This window comes from Chiloscyllium plagiosum, chromosome 22 (assembly GCF_004010195.1).
Source record: "Chiloscyllium plagiosum isolate BGI_BamShark_2017 chromosome 22, ASM401019v2, whole genome shotgun sequence".
Lineage (NCBI taxonomy): Eukaryota > Metazoa > Chordata > Chondrichthyes > Orectolobiformes > Hemiscylliidae > Chiloscyllium > Chiloscyllium plagiosum.
Window position 1 is genome coordinate 43278728 of NC_057731.1, and position 8812 is coordinate 43287539.

Here is an 8812-nt window from a genome sequence, read left to right on the forward strand (position 1 = left end):
AGGCTGAGGGGTGACCTAATAGAGGTTTACAAAATTATGAGGGGCATGGATAGGATAAATAGACAAAGTCTTTTCCCTGGGATCGGGGAGTCCAGAACTAGAGGCCATAGGTTTAGGGTGAAAGGGGAAAGATATAAAAGACACCTAAGGGGCAACTTTTTCACACAGAGGGTGGCATGTGTATGGAATGAGCTGCCTGAGGAGATGGTGGAGGCTGGTACAATTGCAACATTTAAAAGGCACCTGGATGGGCACCTGGATGGGTTTGGAGGGATATGGGCCGGGTGCTGGCAGGTGGGACTAGATTGGGTTGGGATATCTGGTCGGCATGGACAGATTGGACTGAAGGGTCTGTTTCCATGTTGTACATCTCTATGACTCTATAGCTCTATAATAGTTCTTTGAGGTACTGACAGCAGTACAGGGGGACAGCAGCAGCCTCTCACAGCTATAGCAAAGGTTTTATGAGTATAACAAAACCAAAGGCAAGGATCTAGTTGCTGTATTCCTGAAGCTCGTAGTGAAGTTGTTCGATTGCATTGTCCTCCTGGATCCCTCCTTAACAGGGCTCCTAGATGAAGTGGTGAGGGATGTGAATGTCCAAATGGAGTTGGGGACACTTAATAGCAACAAATTTAAATTGTCCTCCTTTGAAGCAGGAGATCGTCTGGGTCACGGGGATAGGTTGGACTCCTAAGACCAGGAAAGAGGCTACAATCAGGGAGGTGACCGTCAGCATGGGCAGGAACGTAGACCTCAGGCTGGTGGAATAGATTGCGACCACAACTAGCCTATCTCCACAGGAGGTCTCATGGCAGGTCCTACCCAAGGGGTGCTCTAAAGACTTGTTGGAGTAGAGACTAGGCTGGGCAATTCAAACAAATCTGCCCTCAACAAGCATGGCCAACACCACCACCAAGCACAGAGACCCTAACCAGTGCTGTCACAGGTTTAAGGGCAGAAAAGAATGGTCAAGCTGTACAATAGAAATATAGAGAACTATTCCAGATTGAAACTCAAAGTGTTCGCTTTGACGTGGCTATTGCTCAGAGTTCAGAGATACTCTGATTGGTGCAGAATTTAAAGCCGACAACAATCCATTCAGCAACTTTCAAATGTCCGCAAAACTGAGAGCAACAGAAACCCAACAGACTGCTGAATTCACTCAGTTTCAATCCCAGGTTCAGTACAGGTTAAACAAAAAGAACATAAATGCTAATACCCTTAGTCAGAAAACTGACCACAGAAGGGAACCTGCCCGTCTATGAATACAGGGGGCTTTGGGTGACGTCATGCCTATGCACAGTCAAAGGCAGTATTTCCACTTCAATTCTGTATGGCTTTCAGACTAAGATTCAGCAGAATTCCCAATGCACTTGACTGAGGTCCATACCAGGTCCAGACTGGTAGAGTCCAGTATGGTTTCACCTTTGCCATCTATCAAAAAATAGGGCCTCAGACAGCTCCAGGAAGGCCCAACACCTACCAAGCCAGCAACAGCTGATCAGGCAGTCCAAATAAGAATGAAAATAAGAATGAATGGTCGGCACAACATCGTGGGCTGAAGGGCCTGTTCTGTGCTGTACTGTTCTATGTTCTATGTTCTATGAAAACTGTTGAGGTGCTTGAAGAGGATCTGGGAGATGGATGGAGTCCTCTACCGGCCGGTTCATAATAAGGAGAAAGAAGTGAAGTAATTCATCTTTCCCGACAGCTTCAAGAGTCAAGTTTTGGTAGCAGCTGATGATCAAGCAGGGCACCAAGTGATGAAAAAGACCACTGCTCTGACCAAACAGCAGTATTCTGACCCGGGACAGCTGTTCAAATTGTGAAAGGTGCACTTTGACCAAGCTGGGAAGTGATTGCATCCCATCATGGGATCCTCAGTCACCAAGAGGCCACTAAAGTTCCTTGCAATGGATTTCGTGGTCCTCAACTCCAGTAGTAACAGTCTTGAACCATTCTCATACTCAAAGATGTCTTCAGCAAGTTCACACAGTCCATTCTGTGACCAAAAGGCCTGAACTTTAACCTACACAATATGTTTCCCACTACTCACAAAACAGATAATTAAGAAATAACTCCCCCTCTTGAATGATGTATTCCTGGTGGTGTTCTGATTTACATATTTGAATGCCTTCCTGCTCAAGATATTCTGCATTCAGAGCTGCTTTGGTATTCCATGTTGGACTTCCCAGTGATTTGCTTGAATCAACAGGGACACTTGAATCAACAAGTGTTGCTGATCATAGAACTCCTGACAGACTGTAAGGACTATACATGTTTTAAATAAGAAAACAGAAGTTTGAGGAAGGATTACCGGACCCAAAACATTAACTCTGATTTCCCTTCACAGATGCTGCCAGACCTACTGAACTTTTCCAGCAACTTCTGGTTTTGTCTCTGATTTACAGCATCCCCTGTAGTTCTTCCAGTTTTTAGACAAAAGTTTGGACTGTTTTCTTGCAGTAAATTAACCAGTTGTTTTTTATTATAACTCACAGGAAAAGTGCAATAGTGTCATCACGGTGATTACATAAGAACGTGTTTTTATTAAGAAGCTGGAAACTTCTGTAAGACAAGTTGGCTCCAAGCATCTTGAGGTTGAACCAGCAACAGGTTTTGGATTGGTTTTAAGTAGCAGTTTGTCACAGAACTGATAGAGGGCAGTTGGTCTCACAGGCCTCAAAAACTCTGCAAGAAAATCAGACGCTACTGAGACTGGATGAAGACAAGGACTGAAAAAAGACATTGCAAAAAGAAAACCTAACTCTAAGCCAAGATATAGGTCCAACTGACCAGTACCAACCGGAAGATCACCACAGTGGACAACAATGTGATATCATTGCCAAAATCCAAACTGTGAGAAATTGTGACCCGACCTATACCCTGATGTGTGTGATCTGCCACAGAGCTGTATTGTATGGAAAGTGCCAGCACAAATCAGAGGCTAGGACGGTCCTCTCCAGCAAATGCTGGATATCACCCCAATCATTACCATTTGCCAAGATTGGTAATTCAATAAGAGAATGTGGACATGAACAGTGTAGCCATAGTGGCACAAATGAACTTGATCACACAACTGCTTACTAAACGGTCACTGTGTGCTATGTGTGGTTGCCAGAATATGGCAAGTTTCAAGCATGGAAATATGTAATAGGGCCTCCAGCAGGTAGCAGTAGTGAGGGAGGGCATCAAGCAAGGACCTAGAGCAGTCAGGTTGGTGCTGTCTGGAGGAGAGGGTGTCTTTTTCAGAATGGAAAAAGGGAGAGACAAAGGATTTCCTCAAACTGATGAGAACCATAGACTTAATTCCATGTGAATACTGTTTCTCTAATTGAACCTTAACTTCATTTCATATTTGTAAGGACCTAATGCCAGTGGAATTAAAAAAAAGCTTTGCTTCATGACTTTGAGGTTATCTGTATGCTTAAATTAGGTTTTAAAGCAAAAACTCGAGGTGTGGTATCACCAAAGTCCTTAACCGTTTAGTAAGACTTGGTTACCTCGATATTCCATCCTGTTTACAATAAAGGTCTACATATAGTTTGCCTTCTGTACCTGCACGCTGATACTTTGTGAGTCAAATACAAGGATACCAAGACCCCTCTGCACCACAGCACTCTGCAGACTCTCTCCATTTAAATAAAATCCAATGTTCTGTCCTTCCTGTCAAAGTGGAACTCATATTTTCCCACATTAGATTCCATCTGCCAAATTTTTGCACACTTACTTAATATATCTGCATCACTTTGTGTCTTTCTAACAACTTGCTTTTCCCTCCACACTCGACCCCTGCCTCCATTTTCATGTTATCAGCAAATTCGGTTCCAATATAGTTGGTCTTTCTAGAGAGATCTTTGATATAGGTTGAGGTCCAGCACTGGCCCCTATTACACGGCACTTGTTACAATTTGCCAACCTGGAAATGACCCATTGGTTCTGACTCCATTTCCTGTCAGTTAGCCAATCCTTTATTCATATGTCACTATTGCTTTTGTGCGGTATCCTTCATGTGGCTCCCTTTGAATTATTTAAACAAATAACACAAAGAAAGGTAAAGATTTCTGCTCAGGTATAAGATGGACTTTGGAATTGTTTGGGATTGCAGACCCACCCCATGTCCTTTAGCAACATTTCAGCTTCATAGAATTTCAATTCAGGAGTGTATCTCCAAATGATTAGTACAGTCCCACTCACTGGCAGGCAAGGGGAGGATGTGGAGGGGACTGGTGGGAAGGGAAAGGGGATGTGCTTGAAGAAATGTAATTAGTGTACTGGTTGGCTTGTTGTAATCATGCCTCGACTCTCCTGCTCCTCGGATACTGCATGACCTGCTGTGTTTTTCCAGCACCACATTTTTTGATTCTGATTTCCAGCATCCTCACTTGCTCCTAGTTGATTATAACCTCACTGCGAAGCCTTTTTCAAGGATGCTCACCTTGAAGAATGATTTGGAGATGCTGGTGTTGGACTGGGGTGAGAGAGAGAATGACTGAGATCCTTGTAGACGGAGGAGGAGAACATCTTCAAGGTATACAAAGTTAGAAATCACACAGCACCAGATTATAGTCCAACAGATTTATTTGGAAGCACTAGCTTTTGGAGCGTTGCTCCTTCATCAGAAGCTAGTGCTTCCAAATAAACCTGTTGGACTATAACCTGGTGCTGTGTGATTTCTAACTTTGTACACCTTGAAAATGTTCTCCTCCTCCCTCTACAAGGATCTCAGTCATTCTTTCTCTCACTGCACCTCCCAGGTTGTCTCCACTGCCCTGAAGACCGATCACCTTCCTAGATACCTCACTCCCAGCCCCATGCCCCTCCCATCTATCTCTCAGCCCCCTTCAGCCTCTCCCACATTCCTCATGAAGAGCTTACGCTTGAAATGTTGACTCTCCTGCTCCGCGGATGCTGCCTGACCTGCTGTGCTTTTCCAGCACCACACTCTTCGATTCTGATCTCCAGCATCTGCAGTCCTCACTTTCTGCTAGTTGATTATGACCTCTACCTCTGCTGTACATGCATTTGTGAGCAACATGTGGGCAGCCATTAAATGTACAGGTCATTCTATTATAACACGCATTTTGTCAATGTGAATTCGCTATAACGCGATTGATGAATTGGGGATACTGTTTCTAAGCACAAACTTTTAAAACTTGTGTTGGCTGCAACGTGATTACAGTGCCAACACTTTAAGCGCTATTTCTAAAGTGTGATTTCTTTATAACGCAGGGTTGCTCAAGAATGCAACCATTACATTATAGAGGAACTACCTGTATCAAGCAACAAGGAAGAAGTAAAAACAATGCAAATTTTAACTACCGTGAGTCAAAATGGCTGCAAATTTTCCACTTCCTGCTGCTGTGGTAAGAAAAGGCAAAAATAAAAGGAAGTATGTCCAGTGTGGGGACAGCATGATCTAATTGCAGGAAGTTGAAACATTTCACACACCAAGGTTTTAGCTAAGATAAAGCAAAATAATTTGATAAAGATGGCTGCTAGAAAGATGTCGGCCATTGCTTCTGGAAAATACAACATACAACAGGTTGGCATCATGAATTACCACCTTAAAAGTGATAAACAGCTTGTGATGGTTAGAATGATGATTGCAGAAGGACAGCATCAAGCGAATGTGAGTGTCAGATAGATATCGATGCTTTGTGCAACCTCAAACCTGTGCAAAGACACTCAAGATGATTCTTTATGACCTGCAACACATTATCAATGAGGATGAGCACCTCGCCAAGACCTTCCCCACACTTCCACTGCTTGCCTTTAAACAACCACCAAACCTCAAACAAATCATTGTTCATAGCAAGCTGCACGGCTCTCAGGACAACTCCATACAACCCTGTCATGATAGGTGCTGCGTTACGAATCAGAGTGTGGACACAGATACCACCATTACATGTGGGGACACCTCCCACCTTGTACTTGGCAAGTACTCATGTGACTCAGCAAACGTCGCCCATCTTATACGTTGCAGGCAAGGATGCCCTGAGGCATGGTACATTGGTGAAACCAAGCAGAGGCTACAGCAACGGATGAATGGGTACCGCACAACAATCAACAGACAGGAGTGTTCCCTCCTAGTCGGAGAACACTTCAGTGGTCCAGGACATTCGACCTCGGACCTTCGGGTGACCATCCTCCAAGACGGACTTCAGGACAGGCAGCAGCGAAAGGTGGCCGAGCAGAGGCTGATATTAAGTTCAGTACGCATAGGGAGGGCCTCAACCGGGACCTTGGGTTCATGTCACATTACAGGTGACCACCATTGCACTATATACACACACACACAGACACTCCTACACATACACACACACTCTCTCTCTCTCTCACACACACACACACACACTCCTATACACACACGGACACACATATACACAGACACACATACAGACACTCACACACACCCTTACAGACACACACAAGCATCCTCTCAGAGACTTAGACCACTCTACACTCATGCACACACATATATACTCTCTCTCACAGACACTCAAAATCCCCTACACCAGACACGCACACACAGATAAAGACCCACATGCACACATATATTTTGTGGGGTACTTGCAGAGTTGCATTGTACTTTGCTCAAAGACTGCATGAATTCATGTAAAACTCTGAGCTCAAAAACTTCATGAATTCATGTAAAACTCTGTTTTCTCACTTTTTAGATTAGAACGAATCTAAGCATCATGGCATAGAGAGAGAGCACAGGGGGCTAACACCTTCAACATATTGTCTAGCGAACACCCATTGTTACAGCTAACCTGAGAATGCAACTTTTAAAAAAAAGGTTTTGTGATTTACATGAAAGAAGTGAAACTATCATGGTATTCAAACAGATGAAAGACTCAACAGACAATCAAAGTATTTTTCAATGTTTAATTTTAGTTACATCACACTGTAAATTTTTGCTATAAATTCTGTGCCTTAGAATTGTGCCCTCCACTATCACCTGATGAAGGAGCGGTGCTCCGAAAGCGAGTGCTTCCAATTAAACTTGTTGGACTATAACCTGGTGTTGTGTGATTTTAACTTTGTACCTGAAAATAAATCACTTAAAAGTAAGGCTAATGCTCTATTTTTAATATTGTCACCATTCGTAGCCATGCCTTCAGCTGCCTATGCCCTAATCACTCGAAAGCCTTCCCACAGAGTCTCTAAGTCTTTTATTTCTTTAAGATGCTTCTTAAACACCTATATCTCTTTGGCCAGGTCTCTCTCCTAATGTTTCATGTCATCAGTGTTCATTTTCTTTTGATTCTCTGAAGTAGGGTTGGTGCTTGACTACATTTAAGATGTTATACCTATATCAGTTGTTATCAGAGAACTGGAAGCTTGCCTTCATTGCTCAGAGTTTGGGGTGTCATGTTGAGGTTTTACAGGACATTGGTGAGACCTCTTTTGGAATACTGTGTCCAATTCTGGTTGTTCTGTTATAGGAATTATACCATTAAACTGGAGAGGGTTCAGAACTAGAGGGCATAGATTAAGGGTGAGAGGGGAAAGATATAAAAGAGACCTAAGGGGCAACTTTTTTCGCACAGAGTGAGGTACGTGTATGGAATGAGCTGCCAGAGGAAGTGGTGGAGGCTGGTACAATTGCAACATTTAAAAGGCATCTGGATAGGCATATGAATAGGAAGGGTTTGGAGGGATATGGGCCGGGTCTGGCGGTGGGACTAGATTGGGTTGGGATATCTGGTCGGCATGGACGGTTGGACTAAAGGGTCTGTTTCCATCCTGTACATCTCTATGACTCTAAAAGATTTACCAGGATGTTGTCGGATATGGAGGGTTTGAGATGTAAAAATAGATTGGAAAACCTGGAACATTTTCCACTGGAGCATAGGAAGTGACTTTTTGAGGTTTATAAAATCATGAGTGGCATTGGATAAGGTGAATGACAAAGCTCTTTTCCCTAAGATAGGAGAGTTCATAAGTCGAGGGCATATTTTTAAGGTGAGAGGAGAAAGATTTAAAAAGGACCTGAGGGGCAACTGTTTTACACAGAGTGATTTGTGTGTGAAATGAACTGCCAGGAAAAGTGGTGCAGTTACAATGTTTAAAAAACATTTGGATAAATTCATGAACAGGAAAGGTTTGGAAGGATATAGGTCAAGCACAGGCAGGTGGGACTAGTTTAGTTTGGAAAGATGGTCGGCGTGCATTATTTGGACCGCAGGGCCTGTTTCCGTGCTGTATGACTCTTACTCTGACTCTACGGTCGCTGATTACAATTAGCAGCAGGTAGAGAAAAATTCAGCAAATCAATTTTAGTAATTTTGACTCCACTGAGATCAACACACAGGCAAAGAAGAATCTATAAATGTGTGCTGCTTATAGTTCTCGCAATCTGCTTTATATCACCAACACCTGTCAGTGAGCTCTACAAATATCTGACAAAGAAACAAGCTGCACTGTTGTTGGTACTTACAGTAAGGAACCTTGCACTGGCCTTTTAAGGAGTGGCTTGCTCACCACAGTAGTGGGAACAAAGCTCTCTTTCAGGGATTTATTACCAGGGCGTTGTCTGTTACACTACGCTGCAAGAATTAGGAGCCCCTGGCTGCCTTTGTTAGAACTCGAGGCTTGGACAAAAATGAATCAAACTCACAGGAAATGCAGAGAGTGAAGACTAATTAGAAAGTGCATTGGCATTAGTAGATGTATGGAGATGTCTTCATCCACAGGGCAGAGATTTTTCTTTTTACTCCCATCCACATAAATGTCATACCAGAATTGATATGTTTTTTGCCCCCTCGATTTTTTAAAATTCCATATCATCCTGTAAAATAGG